This window comes from Melospiza georgiana, chromosome 15, assembly GCF_028018845.1.
Source record: "Melospiza georgiana isolate bMelGeo1 chromosome 15, bMelGeo1.pri, whole genome shotgun sequence".
NCBI lineage: Eukaryota > Metazoa > Chordata > Aves > Passeriformes > Passerellidae > Melospiza > Melospiza georgiana.
The window spans coordinates 15,109,144-15,133,847 of NC_080444.1; the positions used below are offsets into that span (position 1 = coordinate 15,109,144).

At 61.6% G+C, this 24,704-nt stretch overlaps 1 protein-coding gene across 2 annotated transcripts in view; it reads left to right on the plus strand.

Annotated features, from left to right (window-relative positions):
• Nucleotides 1–207: 207 nt before the first annotated feature.
• The window catches only part of CXXC5 (CXXC finger protein 5), a 37,707-nt gene continuing 13,210 nt past the window's right edge, over nt 208–24,704 (plus strand). Inside the window, exon 1 of one of the 2 annotated variants that reach the window (XM_058034902.1) lies at nt 208–291. The gene's annotated coding sequence lies outside the window, so the exon portion shown is untranslated. The other variant, XM_058034903.1, reaches the window with a different exon arrangement.

Consider the following 24,704-nt stretch of genomic DNA (forward strand, 5'->3'; position numbering starts at 1 on the left):
TGACACGCGGGGGTGGCGGTGCCCCGGGCTGGGGGTGTCGCCGCTCGGCGCTGGGGGTCGGGCGAGCCGGGGGCCGGCGGCGCGCGCGCGGGGCGGCGGGGGGCGCGCGCGGCGTGTCGTGCCGTGCCGTGCCGTGTCGCGGCGTGTCGCGGCGTTGTCCGGCGGCGCGGGGCGCTCGGCCCGGTCCGGTCCGGGTTTTGCCGGCAGCCGCGGGCAGCGGCGGCGGCGGCGGCAGCGCCGTGCAGCGCGGAGCGGGGGCTGCGCACTCCCAGAGCGAGCGGCGATGTGGAGGTGGGTGTGCGGCGGCGGCGAGGCACCGAGCCCGCCTCGGCTCCCCGGCCCCGGCCCCGGCCCCGGGCAGGTGCTGACCTCCCCTCCCTACCCCGCTCCCTTCCCCTGCTGCCCCTTGCCCGGCTCCCGGGCGGCCCCCGCCGCTCCCGGCAGCGCTGCCCGCAGCGCGGCGGCTCCCGGACCGCTCTCGGTGCCGGCCCCCGGGGCGCTCCGGCGGCGGAGTTGGGGTGGGGGGTGTCGGGGGGCTCTCGGAGAAAGGGGAGGCGGCGGAGGAGAAAAAGTTTGGCGGGGGGATCCGCGGCTCGCCCCGCTGCCCGGCGCCGTGCCCGGGCTGCCCGCGGCGGCGGCGGGGCCGGAGCTGGCCGCCTGCCCGCCTGCCCGCGTCGGGCCCGGCCGGTGCTGCCTGCGCGGCGCCCGAGCGGCCCCGCCGCTTCCCGGGGATGGGAGGGGAAGGGGGGGGAACGTCGGGGTAACGAGCAAAGTTTTTCTCGGTGCGACCGAACCCCGCCGCCGGTACCCGCAGCCCGGCGGGGATGCGCCGGGAGCGGCGGGCAGGGATGGAGTGAGCCCCCCACGGCTCCCCCCGCCGCCCCGGACCGCCGCGGCAGCGCCCGGTGGTTTCCCGGGTGACAATGGTGGCGGCGGGGCCGGGGGGCGGCGGGGGCGGCGGCGCCGGGGGAGGCGGTGGGCAGCGGGGCCGGCGGTGCCACCCGCGGCGGGGCTGGCGTGGGGGGCGCGGGGGAACCCCCGCCCTGCGCCGGTGACCGCGCGGGGGTCGCTGCCGCCTCCCCGGGGCGCGCCGGGGCTCCCGCGGCACTTGGGCTCCGCCGCCGGTGCCCGGGCGCGGGGTGGCCGCGGGAGCGGCGCCGCTCGCCATCGCCCAGCCATGTGCGACAACTCACCCAACTTTATCATCCCCTCCGTTCCCGGCGAGCCCCCCCGCCCCGCTCCGCCGGCAGACGGGATTCCCGAACCCCCCGCTGCCCCAGCCCCGGCGGGCACGGTGCCCCCCGCGCCCCGACACCCCCGGAGCCGCCGCGATCGCGCCGTGGAACATCCCTCGTTCGGTGCCACCGGCCCCGAAAGCACCGTGGGGGCTGTGCGTTGGACCCGAATTTGGGAATTACGGCCTCAAACTCCGCCGAACCGCGGCCCCATGCGCCCCACGGAGGTGTGGGGCGTTTTGTTGTTGTTGTTGGTTTTTTTCCCCTTTATTTTAATTTTATTTTTCCTATTTTTTTTTTTTTTTTTATAATTTCCACCGCATCCCGCAGCCGGCAGCGTCCTTCCTGCGGGGCCGGGGCTGCTTGGGGTCGGGTTATTCTTTGCTGGGATGATTGATCGGGGAGCGGAGGATGGGGGGGTGGCACGGGGGGTTCGGGGGTGGGATGGGCACGGCGGGGGGGTCCATCCCACGCACAAACAAAGCTGCGCTCACATCCTGCGGTACCGGCCCCGCGTGTGCGCTGACCCGGCCGGGCAACCTTCACCCCCCGCCGCTCCGTGCCGGGGGGGCCGGCGGAATGCTGAGGGATGCCGTGCTGCGGGAGGGCGGCTGAGGCCGCCTTTGGGGGGGCCTGGGGGGGTTGGGGGGATGCCCATCCCGGCTACCTGGGGCGCGGAGCCGGGGCCGGCGGAAGTTTTGTTTCTCTGGAAACGGGCCCTGCTGTGTCAGCGGCCCCTTTGTGCCGCTTTGTCCGCGCCCCCCGGCCCCCAGCCCGGCGGCGGGGCCGCACCTGGGGCTGCGGGGGGACCGGGACCCCTCCGGCCTCGCCGGCCCCCCGCGTTCCCCGGCCCCGCTGCTGCCCGCGGGCTGCGCTGCATCCCCGGCGGGGCCGAGCCTGGGGGGTCGCATGGGAAGGCGGGGGGGGGTGACTCTCCCCGAGGTCCCGCTCAGCGGGAGCGCTGGTAGGCATGGAAACCTCGCTCCGTCCCTCCGTCCGTCCGTCCGTCCGTCCTTCGCGTTCCCAGCGGGAGCAGCTTTGGGCAAACGGCTCCTCCAGCGGCCCCCGCGGAGCCGCCGCAGCGCATCGCCCTCGGTGGCGGTGTCACCCCGAGTGTCCCCGCGCGGGTACCCCGGAGATGCCCCCGGAGATGCCCCCGGAGATGCCCCCGGCGCCGCGCCCCCTCCCCGGTGCCGGTAGCGGCGTCGCCCCGGCGCGCTGGCAGATGTCGCGCCCTGACCTCGGGGACGCCGCCTGGGGGGGGCTGTGGGAGGGACGTGGGGGGGGACACGGTGACGGGACGATGGGGACGGGGACGCGCCGGCGTGTGACAACAAAAGCAAAGTAACAAAGGAGCCGCCGGTGCCGCTCAGAAGTTGGTCCCGGCGCCGTTCGGGGCTCGGCGGCCCCGGGGGCAGGGCCGGGGGGGCTGCGTGCCGGGCGGGATGGGCAGGCAGGGCTGGGGGGGTTGTGCCGGGCGTCACCAATGTCCCCGTGTCCTCCCCCCGTCTCGGTGGGGAGAGGCAGAGCCGGCCGAGCGTCCTTGCCGTGGATTTTGTGGTGGGGATGCGGGCAGCCGGCGCCGCGCTGCCAGGCACTGCCCGCACCGCCCGCTGCCGCCTCTGGCCCTGGCACCGAGCTCCGCCCGCTGCACCCCGAAACTCGGCCTGGCCCTCCTCCTCCTCCTCTGGGACACAGCTTTGGGCCGGAGGAGCTGTGGGGGGTGTTTTGGGGATCCCCGACCCTGGGGGTCCCTCACCCACCGGCATCCCCGGTGTCACCGGCACCTTCCGGGCAGGTGGCAGCAGTGCAGGTGCTGCTCGTCTGTGCCCTGGGGATGCTGCAGGGTCTGGGGGTGACATCCTCTCCCCAAAACTGCCCCCTCTGACCAATCTCTGTGTGGGGCACTGTGGGGATGGCCAGATCCAGGGTGTTGGCCCTGGCACCTCCCGGTGTGCCCGTGCAGGGCTGGGCCGAGGTTGGGTCATCCCCAGCTGGTCCTGGACCCTCCACCTCCCCCGGCAGGGACATTCCCCGGGGTGGCCACAGCGATGGCACCGCTCTCCTGCCTCCCTGGTTTGTTTTCCCAAATCCTGGCTGTAGGAACAACCTCTTGATTAAGTGTATTAATAGTTAAACTTTCAGCTCATAGCTTAAACTCACCAGACCACGAAAAGCTCCCTCCTTTACTCATGCTCTGGTGCTCAACTAAAATATTGCACTCAAAAGGCTTGTTTCTTTTTTTTTTCTTCCCCTTTCCCCTTCCTTTTCCCCTGACTCAGCTGTGACTCCTGGGAGCATGGGGGGTCTTGTGGGACTCCCAGTTGTCACTGCTGCCCCTTGCAGCCTGCACAGAGCCCAGGCACGGAGCATGGGTGTCCCCAAAGTGATTGGTGCTCTTGAAACTCATCCAGGATGGGGAGCAGGATGGGAGCCACTGCCCCAGGTGGAGGCTGGCCCTTCACTCAGATGGGGACATGAGAATGGATGGGGAAGGGATGGAGATGCTGGCAGTGGGTGCTGTGTGGCATTGGCTGCTTTCCTGCCAGGCAGGTGGTGGGGAAAGAGGAAGGTGGCAGGTTCAGCCATGCCCAAGATCTTGCAGCTGTGTGGGGACAGCCCCAGCCCAGCTGGGGGAACGACGGGCTGGGAGCAGCCCTGCAGAGAATGGCTGGGGGTGCTGGGGGGTGACAGATGGGACATGAGCCAGCACCGTGCACTGGCAGCCCAGCAAGGTGAATGTGTCCTGGGCTGCACCATGGGCAGCAGGGTGAGCAGGGGGTGCTCCCCTGTGCTCTGCTCTGCTCTGCTCTGGGGAGACCCCCCTGGGGCACCACATCCAGCTGTGGCATCCCCAGCACAGACAGATGTGGGGAGGTTGGAGCAGCTCTGGAGGAGGCCATGGGGATGCTCCAAGGGCTGGAACCCCTCTGCTCTGGAGACAGGCTGGGCATGTTCAGCCTGGAGTAGAGAAGGCCACAGAGAGACCTTAAAGCTCCTTCCAGTGCTCAAAGGAGTTTCAAGAGAGCTGGAGAGGGACTTTGGACAAGGGCCTGGAGTGAGGGCACAAGGGGTGAGAGCTTTAAACTGTAACAGGTCGGGGTTAACTTGTACATAGGGAAGAAATGTTTTATACAGGGTGGGCAGGCCCTGGCCCAGGGTGCCCAGAGCAGCTGTGGCTGCCCTTGGATCCCTGGCAGTGTCCCAGGCCAGGCTGGGCAGGGCTTGGAGCAGCCTGGGATGGTGGAAGGTGTCCCTGCCCATGGCAGGGGGGTGAAAGGAGAGGAGCTTTAAGGTCACTTCCAACCCAAACCATTCTGGGATTTGGTGCAGGGAGCAGGGGTGTGGGAGAGGCAGGAGGGCAGAAATGTGTGGGCAAAGGGGTGGCTGGAGGAGGAACCACCTCCAAAGGTGGCCAGTGGGAAATCCCAGGAGGAAACGTGAGTTTGGTGCTGCTCAGCAGTGGCTCTGCCATGGGGACCAGCTCTAAGGGACATGTCCTGCTGGGGAGGCTGCCCTTGCCATCCTGGGGAGCATCAGGATATGGGGGTGAGGAGCAGCCTCCATCCCTACCCATGTCCTGTATCCCTTGGGAAGCCATGGGGCTGGAGCCCCAGGAGAGCTCCAGGGACAGCAGGCAGAGAACAGTGTGACCCCAGGGAGTGGCTGAGGGTCACCTGTGGCTCCCTTTGCCTTGGGGAAAGTCCAAGGGCCACATTTACCCTGGCCTTGGGCCCTCAGGCACCTGACATCTGCAGCCAGAAAGCTTTGGGGTCTGTCAGCACCCCAGTGCTGGTGATGTGCCCACCCCACAGTCTGTCCTTTGGGCTCTGTCACCATCTCAGTGCTGGTGATGTCCCCACCCCACAGTCTGTCCTTTGGGGTTTGTCACCATCCCAGTGCTGGTGATGTGCCCACCCCACAGTCTGTCCTTTGGGGTTTGTCAGCACCCCAGTGCTGGTGATGTGCCCACCCCACAGTCTGTCCTTTGGGGTCTGTCAGCACCCCAGTGCTGGTGATGTGCCCACCCCACAGTCTGTCCTTTGGGGTCTGTCAGCACCCCAGTGCTGGTGATGTGCCCACCCCACAGTCTGTCCTTTTGGGGTGCTGGACTGCTGGCTCCTTACATCTTCAGAGTGATTTCATCCCTGCTTGTCTTTTCCCAAGGCCTGCAAGCAGGTGGAGTGTGTAGATGGTCTGAGATGACAGCCCGTGCTGCACGTGGGTGACAGCCTGTGGTTATGTGCATAAAAGGATTTTTGAGGTCAGGAGGTTTTCCTGTAGCTGCCTTGGTGTCCCTGGTTCCCACCATCCATGGTTATGGCACGGAAGGGACTGGGCTAATGGCTCCCAGGCTGTGGGCTTGCCTTGGCATGTGTGGCTCTGCCTGGGTGTCCTTGTCCTGCAGCAGTGTCCTGGAGCAGTGTCACTGTTCCTCCATGGTGCAGGGAGGATGAGGATGCATCCCCTGCCCTCAGTGATGCTGTCACTGTGGTGGCCTGGGCACAGGAGGATCTGTGTCAGCTGTGGCCCTGGAAGCAGTGGCAAAGAATGAAAAAAGAAAAGCTGTTTTCTGATTTTCCAAGCCGGATGTGCTTTTCCATCCCCACCCTGCCAGCCCTGAGAGGTGGGAGCTGGAGAGGGCTGGGGCTGCTGGCCCTGCCCTGTGCCAGCCCTGTGACATTGCAGTGGGGACACTGTGGGTGAGGGGTGGCACCTGCCCACGGGCTGAGGTGACCCTGTCACTTCTGGGTCACCTCTGAGATGGGCTCCATGCCCAGGGTCTGAGTGTCACCTGGCTGGTGGCAGGGCTGGCAGCAGTGCCCTCCTGGCCCTGTGAGTGACTCCAGTGGCTCATGGTGGCTGCTGCCACCCCTGGTACCCTCGGCTGCCCCTGGCACACGTTTGCTGAGCAGTGCTGGGTTTGGTGCCTGCTGGAATGGGGGCTGTTTGTGATGGCATTGGGCATGTTCCCCTCTGGCCTGCTCTGCTGCTGCTGTCCCTGGGCATCTCCTGCTGTGTGGCTGGTTGGCTGTGGTTGGGAGCAGCCCTTGTTTGGTGATGTTTTGGTTTTGCCTCTGCAAATCTGCCCTGAGTCCGTGCCTGTGCTCCACTTTCTGTAGGGATATCTGGGCAATATCCAGCTGCCACAGTCCTCTGTGTGGAGTTGTCCATGCCCAGCCAAGCAATGGAGCTCTATCCGCTCAGCCCCAGGTTCTCTCTTGGTGTCCCCAAGGGTCTTGGTGTCATTGGTTCTCACTTTGCTTTGCTAGGACTTGTGCTTGTGCCTCTTTCTCTTTGTGCCTCTTTCTCTCCCTCAGAGATGGGATTTTGGGCTCCACATCCAAGCCCAGTGTCTCATTTGAACATCCTGAAAGCTGAGACATTCCCAATTGAGCATCCCAACCCGGAAAGGTCCCAAGTTGCAGATCCAGGTGCTCTTACCCTGTAAGAGCTCTTGTTTCACTGCACCCACCTGCTGCCCAGAGGCAGCTCCTGCTCTCCTGCCACTCCTGGACCTGGAGCAGGGCCAGGGGGGACCATTCCTGCCCAGGCAGGTGAGCTGTGCCCACAGGTGATGCCTGGAGGCTCTGTGGGATCTTGCTCCTTCTATAGACTCCTAGAACAGTTTGGGCAGGAAGGGACCTTAAAGGTTATTTAGTTACAACCCCTGCCATGGGCAGGGACACCTTCCACTAGCCCAAATGGCTTAAAGTCCCATCCTACCTGGCCTTGAACACTCCCAGGGATGGGGCAGCCAGAGCTTCTCTGTGCACCCTGTGCCAGGGCCTCAGCACCCTCACAGAGAAGAATTCTTCCTAATATCCAATCCCAAACTTTCCTCTTTTAGTTTAAACCCCTCACCCCTTGTCCTGTCATGACAGACCCTGCTGAAAAGTCCCTCTCTGACTTTCCTGTAACCCCTGTAAAACACTGAAAGGTTTTTCAGCAGGTCCAGGCCTCAGCAGGGCCATGGGGAGGTGGCAGTGGCTGGTGGCCAGGACGTGGCAGCACGTTGGGTTATCCTTGCCCACCTTTCCCTTCTGCATCTGCTGGGACCCCAGCGGGGAGGAGCTCCCAGTGCCCATCACTGCCAGGGTGCCCGTGGGCACTCTCTGCTTATCTGTGGGCTCTCTTTGCCCCTGGGCACTCTCAGCCCTTGGGCTCTCTCTTCCCGTGGGCACTGTGCCCATGGCCTTTCTCCTCGTGGGCACTCTCTGCCCGCCCGTGGGCTCTCTCTGCCCGTGGGCACTGTGCCCATGGCCTTTCTCCTCGTGGGCACTCTCTGCCCGCCCGTGGGCTCTCTCTGCCCGTGGGCACTGTGCCCATGGCCTTTCTCCTCGTGGGCACTCTCTGCCCGCCCGTGGGCTCTCTCTGCCCGTGGGCACTGTGCCCATCGCCTTTCTCCTCAGGGTCACTCTCTGCCCGCCCATGGGCTCTCTCTGCCATGGGCACTGTGCCCGCACCTCGCTGCCAGCCGGGGCTTTGCCCCAGTTGCCGGGATCGCTGCCGGAGCCGGGCGCGCTGCTCTTGCCCTCTGCTTTACCTTCTGCATCTCACTAATCTGATGACCGGAGGTATGCGAGGCATTTCAAATATGGCCTCGTTAGCTGGCTCGGACAGGGCTCGCAGGAGCGATTTCTTCACACTCCCGTTGCGGCGCTCCCCCCTCCCACAGCGTCCCCCGCTGCTGTTCGCGGTTCCGGCCGGGATGGGCACGGCCGGCTGAGCCCATCCTGCCGGGATGTGGGCACGGAGCGTGTCCTGCTGGCCACCGGGTGGGCGTGGGGCTCTTGAACCACTTGGGAGCATCACTGGGTGTGTGGGAGCAGAGTGAGTGTGTGCCAGGGATTGGGGTGTCCCCTGCGCCCCCACCCTTGGCAGGTGCCCAGTGTGGACTCGCTCAGGGGATCCCCTGGCACATGTGACAGTGGTTTTGGGGAGTCTCGGGGAATCTGAAAAGCATCAGGGTGGGAGATGTGGGATGGGAGGTGCTGGCTGGACACTGAGCTGTGAATTGGGCTGTCCCTCCTTCACCCATGTGAAGTACCCGGTGCAGGGAGTATGGCTGAAGAGAGGGGGGGATACCCTGGTACCCCCATGGCATGGGTGCTGTCCCAGGGTCCTGCAGCCCATCTGAGTCTGGCTCTCCAGCGTGGTCCTTGCAGGGCTGCCATGGCGCTCACCTTGGGTCCCATCCCTCAGGGCTGCCATGGCACTCACCGTGGGTCCCATCCCTCAGGGCTGCCATGGCGCTCCCCTTGGGTCCCATCCCTCTGTCCCTGGAATGGCAAGCACAGCATCCCATCCATCTGTCCATCCGTGTCTGTTTCTCTCCATTCCCTCCATGCCCTGGGCTGGTACTACGTGAGGCTTCCCTGTCACCCCTGCCAGCACTGCATGGGTGACAGTGGAACCCCTTGATGTCTTGGTGTCCCTAGTGTCCCCTGCATCCCCGCGGTACCAGCATGAGCCTGGCACCATCTCCCCATTCCCTATTTAAAGCTGGGGCTGGGGGAGGAAAAAACCGTGGAGGATGAAGATGATGATGATGGTGGCTCTGGGCGCCCTTGGGGACAGCTGGCCCCGCAGCGGCGTCCCCGGGGAGGGCTGGCACAGCCGGGCACGGGGCTGGCAGCCGGACGCCAGGCGTTTGCGCTTTAATGCATCAGGACAGCTTGCAAATTCCAGGCTGGCGCGGCGCTGCGGCCGCCGGAGCGTGCGCGGTGCCGGGGCCGGGCGGGGGCCGCGCTGCCATCCCCGCTCAGCGCCGCCCGCGGGCACCGGGCTGGGCACGGCTGGGCACGGCTGGGGACCGGGCTAGGCACGGCTGGGCACGGGCTGGGCACGGCTGGGGAACGGGCTGGGCACGGCTGGGGACCGGGCTGGGCACGGCTGGGGCAGCCCCTGCTCCACGAGCCTGGGTGTGTGTGTGGCAGAGCTGGGGCACCCCCGGGGGAGGTTGGTGTGGAAAGGGCAGATTTGTGGCATCTGTGTCTCCCCTATCTGCAGGCACCTCTGTCCCTCTCCTGTCTGCAAGACCCTTGTCCCCCTACCAGCTGCTCCCTCCTTTTGCAGGGACCCCTCTCCTCTGTCCCTCTCAAGCTGCCAGGGCTCCTGTCCCCTCCTTCTGCAGGGAACCCTGTCCCTCTTGTCCCCTCCTCATCTGCAAAGCCCCTGTCCTCCTTTTACAGAGCCCCCTGTCTCTTCATCTCTCCCTGTCCCCACTTCTTTAGGGACTCATTTGTCCCCATTTTCAAAGCCCCCCATGCTCCCTCCTGCCTCCAGGCACCCCTGTCCCCCTGTTCTGTGTCCCTTCATCTTCAAAGCTCCGTGTCCCCTCATCTCCAGGGCCCCCTGTGCCCCCATGTGCAGATCCCCGTTGTCCCTCTCTGCAGAGCCCCCCATGCACAGCCCCCTGCTCTGCCTGCCCCCTTCTGCAGAGCCCCGTGTCCCCCATCCACAGGGATCCCAGAACCCCCACACCCACAGGAGCTCTGTCCCCACACCTGCAGGTCGGGGCTGGTTCCCAGTCCTGCCCCCGGGGGTGACTGGAGGCTGTTCAGGGCCAGCTGGGGCCATCTGAGTGCCCCCACTTTCACCTCTACACACGGGTAAACTGAGGCAGGGAATGGCATGGAATCCTCTCTAGGAAATGTTTTGTCATCCTTTCCCTGAGTATTTCCCCCAAATCTGAGCCTGTCAGTGGAGCCAAGACTCCCAGGCTTTGCCTCTATTTCCTCACCACCGTGTGATCTCCTTCCCCCATCCTCACACTCAGATTCCTTAAATAAAAAAAAGCCTTTAAAAACATTTATTGCCACCTCGTTGGGGAGAACCGGAGTCACCTGGAGCGCTAATCCCGAGGCACCCTGGGGCTGTGGGCGCTCCCCGGGCTGGCTCCCGAGGGCTGGGGGAGGAGGGGGCCCTTTGCTTTGCGAAGGCGTGGGGGGATTAGTGGGAGGATTGGTAAATCTGACCCCAGGTAAAGATTAAGATCCAAAAAAAAAAAAAAAAAAAAAAAAAGGAAAATCGTTGTGTTTTTCCTCCCCGTGCCTGATGCACCGTGAAGATTAAACTGGGATGAGTCTGTGCAGCAGCCAGTTCCATTAGGGGTGGGGGGCAGCAGGGAGGGATGAGATGGGGCAGGGATGGGGGCTGTGTCTGGGGGGAAAGGGGGACTGGGGGAGCTGGGCCAGTCCTGGGGGTCCCCAGGCTGTCTGTGGTTGGTGCTTTGGGTGACAGACAGGCACATCCATAACCATAACTGATCCTGGGAATGGCTCCTCTGGGCTGTGTGGGGGTGGCTTCAGCAGCTCATCCCGATGGACAGGGCTGGACAGGCCCCTGGCACTGGGGAGTTCATCCCCACAGCCAGCAGCCCCCTCCACTAGAGACTGGATGTGCTGGATGTGCTCTCATCCCACCCAGGGACCCTGGTCTGCACCCCACAAACCATCCCTCAAACTATCCCTCAAACCATCCCACAAACCATCCCACAAACCATCCCTCAAACCATCCCATCCCACAAAGCATCCCACAAAGCATCCCACAAACCATCCCACAAAGCATCCCACAAAGCATCCCACAAACCATCCCTCAAACCATCCCTCAAACCATCCCACAAACCATCCCTCAAACCATCCCTCAAACCATCCCGCAAACGATCCCTCAAACCATCCCACAAACCATCCCATCCCACAAAGCATCCCACAGACCATCCCAAAAACCATCCCACAAACCATCCCAAAAACCATCCCACAGACCATCCCTCAAACCATCCCACAGACCATCCCACAGACCATCCCACCATGCAGCCCCCCCAGGATAACCAGGGATATCCTGCCATTCCTTACCTCTGGCCAGGACCCCCACACTCCCTGGCTCTGGGGCTGGGGAGGCTCCCAGCAGAGCTCTGAGAATCCTGTCCATCCCACTGGTGCTGCTCCCCTGGGAAATGATGGGAAAGGGGTCAGGGGGTGCCCTGCAGGACACAGAGTGAGGGACACAGGGACATGTCCCTTCCCACAGCTTCCCTGCCATGGTGTTCCTGTGTCCTTTTGCTGATGAAGGGCCAAAGGAAATTGGGAAACCCCCTCAGGGCTGCCTGGCCATTCTGAGGGGCTGTGTGACCAGTGGGTGTACTGGGAGGAACTGGAGTGGCTGTCCCTGTCCCTGGGGGGACCATGCAGTGATGACCCCTCCTGTGGGACAAGGCTTTCTGGGGGCTGAGCACTGCCTTGGGGGTCAAGCAGCATTTTGGGGTGTTGATCGCTGGCTCGAGGGGCTGAGCACCATTCTGGGGAGCTGGGGACTGGTTTGGTGGTCAAGGATTGTTCTGGACTGGGGGTCAAGCACTGATTTGGGGGTTTGGTGCTTTGGGGGGCTGAGCACCAGCTTGAGAGTCAAACAGCACTTTAGGAGACCAAACCAGCCTGAGGCTCTGGCACTGTTTTGGGGCTTGAGCTCCAGTTTGGGGTCTGGGCAGCAGCTCAGTGCCTGGTTCAGGGGGCTGAGCCCTGTCTTGGGGGTCAGGCACCATCTCAGGGCTCAAACACCTCCCTGGGGTGTTCAGCACCCACTCAGGGGGTCAGTGCTGGCCTGGGGATGGGCCCTAGTGTGGGAGTTGAGCACTGTTTTGGGAAGCTGAGAGCCACTTTGGCCAGCAAGCACCCGTGTGGGTGGCTGAGCACCATTTCAGGGGGCTGAGCAGTGTTTGGGGGGTGGTTTGAGTGCTGTTCTGGGGCTGAGCCCCAGTTTGAGGGACTGGATCCTTCCTGAGAGGGCTGGGTGGGCCCCACTGAGGGTGTGATCCTGTCTCATGTCCCATTCTGGGCTGTGGCAGTGCCAGGGCAGGGGCTGTTCCTGCTCTGCCCTTGCTCCCTGTGCTCAGCACAGAGTGGGGACAGGGATCCTGTTTGTCCCCAGACAGGGACAGACATCCCCCCTCTGGATGGGGAGTGTCAGGAAAAGCTAGCTCGAGGTCCCCTTGCTGTGCCAAGTGTGTGGGCCCATCCCAGCCCTCCCCTGCCTCAGTTTCCCTCCTGCAGTGGAGGCAGAGCATCCCCCTTCCTCCTCAGGGGTCTCCCTGCTGCCTCCTGCCCAGAGTGCTCCAGCTGCTCTCCCAGGGGCTGCCATGGGCATCCAGGTGGGGATGGAAGGGTCCAGTGGCTGGGTGCTGGTACTCTGGGTGATGCTGGGCCGCCAGGAGCATCCCTGAGTGTTCTCCTGGTGTGCTGGGTGTGCTGGCAAAGCCTCACACAGCCAGCTCTGTGCTGGAGCCTCACCTGCCCTCCCAAAGGAACTGAATCTCCCTGCCTGGAGCAGGGTGGGCCTCAGAGTGGCACCGTTTGTGGGGAAGGGTGGGTGGGTGGGTGCAGCTGAGCTGCTGCCATGGCAGTGGGGAGAGCAGGGTCCCCTCCCCGGGGCTCTGCAGGGCTGGGGAGGGGAGGAGGAGCCCAGGATGTCTCCATGCATGGGGCAAGGAGCCCCCTGTGCTTTGCAGGCCCCTGGCCTGGGGACCCACCTGCCACCCTGCCCTTGCCTGGGCCAGCAGCAGCTCCACCATCCCCTGTGCCCCAGGCAGGGTGAGGGGATAGGAAAGGGCTTTTCCCTGGCCTCCCAGCCATGCTGTGTGCCAGGGCTTGTTCCTTGTGCCAGCGCCTCCTCTGGAAGCACTCTTGGGCTCCTTTCTTCCTGGGGGTGCAGCTCTGCCCCTCCTTGGGTGCTCCTCTCCTCCCCATGGGTGGGGGACGGGTCCAGACCAGCAGGAGGATGCCTGTGGCTCCGTGCCCAGGGTCTGCATCGCCCCAGCAGCAGGGAGGGTCCTGCCAGTGCCATGGCCCCACAGGTTCCCCACAATGTGCTGATCCTGGGAGCTGCTCAGGGCGTGCTGATGGCAGAAGGTCTCCTCACAGCTGGGGACATGGCTGGGGACAGTGATTTCTCCAAGTCTGGAGTGGGGAGTGGCTCCTGGGTGCCTCGGGAGCACATCCACCACGCCCAGCCTTGCTGCCCCTGAGCACCCCCCATCATTTACTGGGTGGAAACAAGCAGAAACTTGGAAATTCAGGGTTGGAGGAAGGCCTGGGGGTGCTGGGGGATGGGAAGGGACACAGTGCCCCAGATCAGGATGAGATATCCTGGGTGATGCCGGGATGCTGAGAGCATCCCTCTGAGTATTCCCCGGGGAATGCGGCCGTAGGTGTGCAGGGGGGCTGGCTGCTCCAAAATCCACAAACCCCCTGAGCCCTCGAGGCTGAGACCGCCACAAACTCATCTCGGGGGTGAGAATCGGCCACATCCCTCTGCTCCAGCCCATCCTGCGGAGTGACCCTCGGTGGGCTCGGAGCCGGGGGGGCCGTGCCGGGTCGGAAATCACGTGCGGCCGGGCCTCGGGGCTTTACGGGAAGCCGGGCTTGAGGCGAGGGGCAGCTCCCATCCCCCCGGGATGCCTTGGCCGGGGTTCAGGCCGGGATCGGGCCCGCAGCAGCTGCCCCGCCGCTTCCCGGCAGGCGCGGGGGGCCGGGGGGGACCGGAGCCGCCATCGCTCCCTCCCTCCCTCCCTCCCCGAGCAGATGGTCCCGGAGCTGCCCCTTCCGCATCGATTACCCGCGCCGGCCGTTTAACGATCGCTTTCCGGGGTTAATTAAACTCTTCTCGCCGAGGGCGGCTGTACCTGCCTGCAGCCCCGCTGCTGCACCCCCAAAACGGGGGGGACGAGCCTGTGGCTGGAGCTCCCAAGCCAACCCTTCCTATCCATCCTGTGTGCTGCTTCTCCCCGGGGCGGCCCGAGCAAGGTCAGCGGCCGGGGCTGGTCACATCCCGCTCTGCTGCCGCTGTTTTTCCCTGGCTGCTGCTTTTTTGGGAGCGATCCCCACGAGCTCGCTCCGTGGGGTTGGGTCTGCGCCCACCCATGTCTCTATTCACAATGATTTTGGAGGAAGGCGTCGGGAGCTCGGCGGCAGACGGCGGCTCCGGAGCCGAGCGGGGTCGCAGCCCTGGGATTGTCAGGAGTTGCTGCTTTTTGCATATCTAAATGTGCCCTTTCAGCCGGCGCTCTCGGTCGAAACTGCCATCTTTTGCCTCATTGTCAGCCTCGCCGAGGTTACGCATCGTTTGCTGACTCACAGCCTCCTGCTCTAATTACTCGTTCAACTCCCCCCCTCCCTCCCCGGAGCCACCCGGCCAGTCCCGGCACATCCCTCCCTTCCCTCGGCTGCACCGCGGGGCTGGAGCCGGGGCATCCCTGCAGAGCCCTCCGTGCCCCGGCCCTGCCCGCGGGCATCGCCCTTGTGTGGCCCGGCATCCACTGCTCGCAGCCCTGGCACGGATTTGGGGTTCAACTGGGGTCTGGTCCAGCATCCCACTGCTCGCACCCCTGGCACGGATTTGAGGTTCAACCGGGATCTGGTCCAGCATTCACTGCTCGCACCCCTGGCACGGATTTGGGGCTCAACCGGGGTCTAGTCCAGGATCCACTGCTCGCACATCTGGCACGGATTTGGGGTGCAGCCGGGGTCTGGTCCAGCATTCACTGCTCGCATCCTGGCAGAGTTTTGGGGTTCAACCAGGGTCTGGTCCAGCATCCGCTGCTCGCACATCTGGCACGGATTTGGGGTGCAGCCGGGGTCTGGTCCAGCATTCACTGCTCGCACATCTGGCACGGTTTTGGGGTTCAACCGGGGTCTGGTCCATCATCCCACAGCTCGCACCCTGGCACGGTTTTGGGGTTTAACCGGGGTCTGGTCCAGCATCCTCTTCTCGTACCCTGGCACGGTTTTGCGGTTTAACCGGGGTCTGCAGCCGTGGCATCCGTGCAAACCCTCCTCCCCGTACTGGGGTCTGCAGCTGTGCATTCGTGCAAACCTTCCCCATCCCTGCCTCTGAGCATCGCTCCGGCTCTCCTAGAGCTCCTCTCCTGGTTGTCAGCTCCCCACGCTCACCCCCATAACGCTGATGTTTTTGGGGTCACACGGGCTCGGTGGGGCTGTCACACAGCACAGCTGAGCCGCCATGCAGGGCTGGCTGTCCCCCCGGGTATCGCCCCACCGAGGGATGCTCCATCCACCCACGCGCCCTCCGAGCGTCCCCGGAGCATCCCGGGTGCGCGGCCCCCCCTGGGCCGGCTGGGACGAGCCGTGCTAAAGCCGTAAGCTGAGCCTCTTTGATCCCCGGCCGATACGATCAGCCGCCGGCAGCTCCGAGCCGGGCCCAGCGTGATTTCAGCGTGGCGGGGATCCGAACAGACGCCGCAATTACCGATGGCATGGGGCTGAGCCCGCCCTCGGCCTGCTGCTCCACGCTGGCTGGGGTCCTGTCCGCCAGAAACAGGGAAAGCACCAGCTCTGACCTTTTTAATATTATTATTTTTATTGTCCTCAGCAGCATCAAACTATCCCCCCCATCACGCTCGCCCTCAGTGTCACGCTATTGGGAAGAGCCTGCTCTCCCCTCCAGCATCTCCCTCTCCCCAAGGAGAGGGGACCCAAACTCACCCATCCCAGCAAGCCAGGCGGATGATGTTGCTTGTGCAGGGGCTCATTTTATCTTTAATTAACTTGATTTTCTATCTCCCCCCTGGTTTTGATCACTAATATCGAGGCAGAAACAACATCCCTGCAAATCCATCTTGCTAAGGGAGGTGAAACCAAGCCGGGTAATCCGGTGGTAAGGACAGCGCTCCGACGGGTAATGCAGTCGTGCTCGCCTCGGAAGGGGAGATATTTTATATATTTATATACCAAGGAAAAAAAAAAAAGAGCTGTGGATGTGTTTGCACAGGCTTCTGCCTGTCACAGAATGGTCCAACCACGCATCTTATCTCATAAAGCCATATTTTGGCCCTTTTTTTTCCCCCCCCAAGAAAGTGAATTTTAAGCGCCAGGAGACAGTGATGGTTTCTTTGGAGCTGTTAGGATCTGCCATGTACAATAAATCTGTCTTAGTTTGTGGATTATTGGCCCAATAGACCGTAACAGCTCTGTCAGCCCCTCCTGGCGCGCTGTGTCCGGCAAGCTCAGCCTTTGGTGGGTTTTCCTGGTTTTTTTATTATTTTTCAGCAGGAATTTGCTAAGGATTTTTCTGTGCCATGTGCGTGTACGGCAGCTGATAGGGAATTCACAGGAGCTCAGTAACGTTCTTAGGTTTTGGGGTGGTTTTTATTACTTTTAAAAAATATTTCCCCTCTGGAAAAACCCAAATGCACAAAGTCCAAATCCCCAAAACAGGACAAAGAGGAGGGCAGAGCCTATTCTGACAGAGAAAAGGGGCTGCCTCCCCAAAACTTGTGCTGGTTGAGAGTGGGGTTTTAGTGACAGAAAGTCAAAATCCCCAAAACAGGACAGAAAGGAAGGCAGAGCCTATTCTGACAGAGAAAAGGGGCTGCCTCCCCAAAACTTGTGCTGGTTGAGACTGGGGTTTTAGTGACAGAAAGTCCAAATCCCCAAAACAGGATGAAAAGGAAGGCAGAGCCTATTCTGACAGAGAAAAGGGGCTGCCTCCCCAAAACTTGTGCTGGTTGAGAGTGGGGTTTTGATGAATGGGGTTTTACTGCTTTCCAGCAGGATTTTCCCTGGATGGCCCTGCTCCTGCTGGCTGTTGTTCCCTGTCCACTGTGCTTGATCCAAGCCTGGAAAAACCAGGATTTCCCAGGGATGGTGTGGGATGATGTGCTGGCCCCTCCAGCATTACCAGGCTGTGTAGCACATGCTCCTTGCATGCTCAGCCTGAATTTGAGGGGGTCTGAATCCCCAGAGCGGGGGAGATCAGGGTGATGATGTGGGGTGAGGTGTGGGGTGCAGGTGTAGGGTGAGATGTGTGGGTGCACAATCACGATGGGATGAGGATTGGAGCAGGAACCAGAGTGGGGTGAGGTGTGGGGTGCAGGTGTAGGGTGATTTGTGGGGTGCAGGTGTAGGGTGAGATGTGTGGGTGCACAATCACGATGGGGTGAGGATTGGAGCAGGAATCAGAGTGGGGTGAGGTGTGGGGCACAGGTTGCAGGTGCAGGCAGGGAGAGCTGTGGGTGCCAGGCTGGTGGCACAGCCTGGGTGGAGTGGGTTTGCTGTAGGGCTGGGGAGGACACACATCCTTAAGGAGAGCAGGAGGAGGGGTTTGGGATGGGGAGAGAGCAGGCTGAGCACTCGGTGCCATCCTGGATGGGGCTGGTGGGTGGAACAAGCATCCTTGTTCCCAGGGTGCTCCAGTTTGCCCATTTGTTTGGGTGCTGCATTAACGTGACTTCCTTCACTGCCCTGGCCCTTGAGTGTGCAGATGGCCTGGGAGATCTGGTCTGGTGCTGTGACCATCCAACATGGAACAGCTCCAGCAAGGGAAAAAGAGAGTGAGGGGTGCAGGAGACCTGAGGAGCAGTGAAACCCACGGTGGGGGTGCCAGGCAGGGGTGCCAGCTGGGGATGCCTCTGAGCCCCCCTGGGCGCTGTGCTGGGGGAGCTGCTCTGCTCCCAGCAGCTCCATAAGCCCATTAAGAGCTCAGGGAGCCTTACACCTCGGGGGGCTGCAGCAGGGACTTGCACTGCTCCAGATTAAACCCCCTGGGCTGAAGCAGGGGTGCTGCTGTGGGGACACAAGGATGCCATGGCCATCCTCTGGAGAGACCCATCCTGGATCCCAGCGTGGGTGCTGCCTGCTCCCCCAGGACAGTGAGGGCTGCAGCCCTGGCACCGGCATTTGGCTTGGTTGCATTGTTAAAATGCATCATCAGGGTGAAAAAGAACATTTTTTTGTCTGAAAAATGCTCAGAGGAGGCTGTTCCCCCTCCGGGTGCTGTCGTTCAGCATCACAGTGTGCAGGAGAAAAGTGCAGGGAGGGCAGGTAGGTGCAGCTGGGGTGGGGATGGGGAAGCCAGTCTGGTGGAGGGGAACCTGGTCAGGAATTGCTTGGGATTTTTCCTGCCTTAACCTCATTGTGCCTTGTGTCAGAAGTGTCAGGAGCTGTGATAGTTGGAAATCCCCTTCTCCCCCAGACAGGTCTTTGTGGAGCTGGTGGGATGAAAACAGCTTCATCAGAACACTGAGGGAGATCTGGACAGTCCCTAAAATTCCAGTGCCTCATTCCAGACACAAGGATGAGTTTCTTTTTGTTGAATCCACCACCACCAAGTCTGTATCTGCTGGTGCTCCAGCTTGTTGGGGGATGGATTAGGGGTGCTCTCTTGCCCAGCTCATCCCACAGCCCCTGCTCATCCCTCAGCCTTCCTTGGACTCATCATCCATGGATCATGGTGCTGTGGGCAAGGTGCAGCACCCTCTGGCATGGGGAACAGGGAGGAGGATGGGATGGAGGAGGCTGGGGAAGCAGCAAGTCGAGGAGGGTGTTCAACCTGGAAGCTGAGAGTGGGCAGGGGGAGCTCTGTGCTCTGGAGCTTCCCTCCCATGCCAGGAGCTTGGGAAGATCCATCAGGAGATGGGGATGTGGGTGTTGGCTTTCAGAAGGGATGAAAACCCTGATGGGACCAAACCCTTCCCTGGTGAGGGAGGATTGTTCTCGTGCAGGGGGTCACCAATTCAGCAGGCAGGTCCTGGGAGTCCTGAACCACCCTGGGCTTGCTGCAGAAGGGCTGGACCACCAACTACATCCAACCTGCTCCTTGTCATTCCAGCCTGGAAGGGAGGGAAGGCAGGAGCATTGACATCTCGCTCTAGTTTTAGTGTTGTCCCTCAGATTGGGGCCAGGAAGGAGCAGGAGCCCAGACAGACTGACACCCTGCAGTCAGTCCCCTCAAAGCACGTTCCCAGTGTGATAAGCCCTTTCCAGCTCCCACCAAGTGGTGTTTCCTTCGTGCTTCAGCTTCCCCAGGCTCAGACTTGTGGCCCTGCCCTATTTTCCTGTGTGGTGACAGTTTGTAGATGGGTTTTTCCATGGCTGCTCTCCTGCAGGTCATAGAGTGACCCTCTCTGGTTCTTACTGTGAGTCCTGCAGCCCTTCCAGCTGAGGGTCCTCCCATCCTGACTCATGCTGTGGCTGCTGATGGTGACCCCTTCCTCCTTCCCAGACCTCCAGATCTGCTTTCCAAACATCCTGGGGCTGGTTCTTTAGGACCTGACAGCTTCTCCCACCTCACTTGTGCTTTTTAAAAATTGCCATAGAATCAGAAAATGCTTTGGTCAGAAAAGAATATCTCATTCCACCCCCTGCCATGGGCAGGTGGCTCCAAGTCTCAGGTGGCTCCAAGTCCTCTCCAACCTGGCCTTGGACACTCCAGGGATGGGGCAGCCACAGCTGCTCTGGGGGTACCTGTGCCACCTTACAGGGAATTTCCTGCTAATATCTTATTTACCCCTTCCCTCTGTCAGTTTAAAACCCTTGTGCCTTGCTCTGTTACAACAGGCCATGGTGAGAAGTCTCCCTCCACCAATCTCCCACACCCCCTTCATGCATGGAAAGGTCACAGTGGGGTCTCAGGCTGTGCAGGACCCCCAGGAGAACCTGAGTGTCCCACAGCAGTCCCAGTGTTTGCTGCAGCCACACTGGTGTCTGATCAAGCACAGAAACTGGGCCTTGGTACAGCACCTCCCTGCCCTGCCACCCCTGACAGATTTCTGGAAACAATTCTCCAGGAACAGTTTTCCTGATAACTCTTGCCAGCAGGTTCCCAGCAGTGCTGATTCTCTGTCCTCTATTGCCATGCAGGGGAAGGAAGATGCCTTTCATTTGGACTGATTCTTGGTTCAGAACCAAGAGATCCAAGAGGAATCTCTGAAGGAGAGCTTGGCTTGGCTGTGTCCATGTGTGTCCTCTGGCCTCAGGTGTGTTTGCTCACCTCAGAGCACGCTGTGTGTTGGGTCTCCCAGCCATGGCCCTGGTTGAAGCAGACCTTGTGTCTGAGGACATTTGGTCACCACTGATGCCAGTGCTGCAGTGTCCCCACCATCAGCCAGGACACCCAAGGGCTCCCTGCTCCCCAGGACGTGCCTGTGGCTCTGCTCTCCTGCAGGATGAGATGCTGGTGGCTCCCTGGGATCCAGCAGGTGCAGAAAAGGAGGAGCATCATCCTCCTCTTGATCCCAGGGTGCTCCAGTTTGCCCATTTGTTTGGGTGCTGCATTAACAGGCTCCTTGACTTCCTTGCCCTTGAGTGTGTGGATGTCCTGGGAGATCTGGGTCTGGTGCTGTGCCCATCCAACATGGTCAAGGAAGGGAAAAAGAGAGTGAGGGGTGCAGGAGACCTGAGGATCAGAGAAAGCAGCACCTGAGGTGTTCCCTAGGCTGAACCAAAATGGTGGAGCACCTGCCAAGCATCCCAGCCCTGGAGGTGCTGGCAGCAAGTGTGCCCATCCTCTGGCACTCAGTGTGCTGGGCAGCACCCTGCCCTCTGCCAGCTCTGTCCTCTTGCTCAGCACCCTGCAGCCTGCTCCCCTGTGCTGCCTGTGTTCTCCTGGGCAGCACCCTGCCCTCTGCCAGCTCTGCCCTCCTTCTCAGCACCCTGCAGCCTGCTCCCCTGTGCTGCCTGTGTTCTCCTGGGCTCTCTGGTTCCATCCCCAGTGCCCCCAGCAGGATCTGGCTTGCAGCAGGGGTCAGTCACCTGTGTTGTCTCGGGGAGCAGGAAGCTCTTGGGGTGCACAGCAGCGAGCTCAGCTTGTGGCTGAGCTGGAGAGCAACAGGGTTTGCTCTGTGTTATTCTGGATCTAAAAGAAAAGAAAAAAAAAAAAAAAAAGGGATTGCTCTTTCCCAGTTCCTGCGTTTCCTGAGAGCAGCCTAGCTCCTAGCTTATCTTCAGACAGCCTCAGGGGTATTCCCTTGGAGTTTGGGAGTTTAATCAGGCATTGCTGGGGCATGTGAACTCCGCGGCGAGTCGCCGTTCCCAGGGAGGGGAGCGCCTCTCGCAGATATTTGGGTTGGCGTGCCTGGGCTGGGGGCTGGGCTGGCTGGGAACGCTGCTGCCTTTGCTGGGGATGCCACTGGGAACGGCTGGGGGTGCTGACCTGCCTGCCTGCCCGCCTGGGATGCCGTGGGTAGGGTGGCTTCCCCTGGACATCCCCACAGTGGGGCTGCCTGGGCTTTGCTGTGCTCCTCTGGACCTTCCATCCCCTCCAGCCCTGCCTCTGCCACCTGCCTCTTTTCCTTTCAGACCCATGGATTTCCTTCGTAGCATCCTAGGTGAGAGCTTCTGGTTGTGACCTGGTGGCTTCTTCTGGCCCCTCTGGCCATAACCCAGCCCTGCTGCTCGTTTTATTCTGGGTGATTTTGAACTGGGAAGAGAATCAGAATTCCAGTGGAAATGCCCGACGCCGGGCTCTGCTTCACCGGTGGAATCGAGGGCTTTGTTGCTGGCTCTTTTGCAGGCAGTATTTCTTTTTTTGGGGGCTGGATATATTTCTGGCAAGTAAAATGACGGATGCTCTGTTTCGTTTCCAGTGGCAGCGTTTCAGATTCCTTGCTCCAGGGCAGGAGCCGAGCGAACTCCGATTCCAGAGCAGCTCTGGTACCTTGGCAGCTTAAAGGCCACAGGGTTTGCTTGAGTGACAAGCGGTGCTGAGCGTGGGGAAAGCTCGGGAGAGGCAGTTTTGTGCTCATGCCTTCCATCTCTGGTAGGAGCGAGATCCCACGGAGCAGGGAGGCATCTTTATCCTGTCTTCCTGCTCTGCAGGCAAGCTGGGAGGTGGTGTAAAGATGTGGAGAAGGATGGCAAGCCCTGCCTCGAGGGGATGCTCCCTGCATCGCTGGTGGGGAGATGGGGAGAAGCAAAGTCTTGAGGCATTTCTGTGTCTTCTCCCTAGAAACATCCTCTTGGATGCTCTTACCCCAGCTCTGCCTCCCCTTATACCTGTCCCACAGGATAGAATCATAGAATCATGGAATGGTTTGGGTTGGAAGGGACCTTAATGCTCATCTCATTCCAAACCTCTGCCATGGGCAGGGACACCTTCCGCTATCCTGGGTTTGTCCAAACCCCATCCAACCTGGCCTCGGACATTTCCAGGATGGGGCAGCCACAGCTGCCCTGGCTGATGTGTTCCAGTGTCTCACTAGTGCCTCTGCAGTGATCCAGGTGCAGATCTCAGGGGCTGCCTGAGCTGCACCCTGCAATGTTGGTGAGCTCCGACAGGGAGGATGGGACCTGCCAGCAGGGCTGGGACGCTGTTGGGATGCTGCAATGCTGAGAGTGAGGTGTGACGGATGGGAATTCACAGCCCAGGGTGTCAGGGCAGGTTGGGGATCTGTCTTCCTGAAGCTACCCAGCATTTTTGGCTTGTCTGCATGGACCTGAGACACATGTGGGTGTGTGGGCAGGGTGTGCTCATCCCTCAGAGAACTGCCCTGCACTTGGTGTGGGTGACAGAGAGAACCCTGACTGCCGCCTGCCTCCCAAAATCTGTACCCCAAAACCTCTCCAGCCTCTCTGGCCCACTGGGCTTACTGGAAGCACGCCCATGGCAGCACTGGGGATGGGATGGTGCCAGCCCTGTCGCTGTGGTGAGTTTTGGCTGTGCTCAGCAAGGCTGTGGGGCAGGGAAGAGACCAACTTGCACTCCCTGAGGGCTGTGGGGTGCCTCACTGCCCCCTCCCAAAGCTGAGCCGGTCTTCCCCCCGCCAAGCTCTGACCAAGAAGCCTTCCTCCCCTTTCTCTTCTTCCTCCTATTTCCCTCCTGCCAGCGAGGCCAAGCAAAACGCGGTGCTGACCAAAAATAACAACGGCCGGCAGATCCAGACAATGGATAAACCCCCGGTGAGGGCCAGGGCGACCCGAATCCTCCCAGAGGAAGACGGGATTATTGCCGTGCTCTCAGACATCTGTCCATGGCTGCAGACCCGCTGTCCGACGGGGCCCTCGCCTTCCTGCTGGGAACAGTGGCTCTTGCAAAGCGGCTGCCCTCAGGAGCAGGGATGGGGGGATTTGGGATCTCATCACTGAGCACCATAAGGTTCACACCACCCATTAATGGCCAAGCTCAAATGCCCTGAGCTGGCAGTGGTGACAGTGACACAGGTGCTGGTGTGGGTGCACCTGCCCATCCCAGTGCCAGCTCTCCTGGGATCTGTATTAGCCTCTCTGCCACCATGGAGCTGCCTGGTGGGACGTGGAGGGATGAGGTTTTGAGAGAGCTGAGAGCACAAGGGGATCTCTCCAGGCTGGAGCTGTTCTTGAAGATGCCACTGGTGGAGGTGGCATTTGTGGTGGCACTAACAGATTTAGGCACAACTGAGGGTGACACTTGGAGGTGGCATGAATAGATTTGGGCACCATCAAAAGTGGCACTTGGAGGTGGCACATGTAGATTGGAACACCATTGGCGGTGGCACTGCTGGCCTTGGGGCTCTTTGCCATCCAGTATTCCCATGTGACTGTGCCTACAACTTTTCCCCTGGTTTTTAATTACCTTCCCTTCACTCTGCCCATGCCAGGGGTGTCTCTGTGACCTGGTTGTCGGTCAGACCCCAAGTAATTGACGCTGTGATGGCCCCATCTGTTAACACACAGAGATTCACACATCTTAGCTTGGCCTGGGCAGGCAGCGTGGGTCTCCCTGGGGCACAGCCACCTTCAGCCCCCCGGCTCTTTGGGGTCCTGCTGGGATGCCCGTTGTTGTTGGCATCTGCCATGGGGCAGCGCCTGCCCCTGCCCACCTGTCCCCCACGCCCTGGGGTCATTCTGCCTGAACCTCCCAGCCCTGAATCACCTCGGGGACCTCACTCATTGAACAGAACATGGGGAGCTAGTTGGGCCAGAGAGTCCCTCCAGGGAGGTCTGGAGGGGATTAGCAGAGGACAGGGGGTGTTGTGCAGGGCTGGGATTGCTGGCGCGGCTCCGGGGCGATGCGAGCCGGGGGGAGTGGGCGAGCGCAGAGCCGTGCCACGGCGCGTGAATGTCAGATGCTGCTTGGCTGCGAGCTGGGCTCGTGCGAGAGCAGATCTGTTCAATCCCATTTGGAGAGGGGGGAGAGGCAGGGGGGGCTCTTCCCCAGGCTCAATCTGGTAGGTTTTAGTTACAGTCGTTTTAGGATTTGGGCAGCGAATTGGTGCAGCTTTGGCACAGGGGGGGATGGATGAGCGCCGAGGCTGCCAAGCCTCCCTCATCCCCCGGAATTGGGGAGGGGGGCACCACGCAGGTGGGTGCAGCCCCCGGGCTGAGCAGCGTGGCCATCACCCGGCTCTCTGGGCAGCAGCTGGGCGAGGGGAGGAGGGGAGGAGGTGCCTGGCGCTGTCCGCAGGGCACCCGCAGCCCTGCAATGCTCGGGTGGACGCTTCAAATCGCGTTATCTCCATAACCGCCCGGCTCTGGCCGCTCCGAGTGGCAGCGGAGATAAGTGGATTTCTAGGGAGCGCCTGGTCGTCTGACATTTAAGACTCCTTAATCCGTAACCACCACCCTGTGGAGGCAGGACACGGCCACATTTCCCAGCTGGGGCAGCCCCGGGCGCAGGTCGGTCACTGCAGTGGTGGCTCCAGCTGTGCCAGGGCCACAGGTGAGGTGCAAGGATGTGCACGGAGGCAGTGCTGTCCCTGGG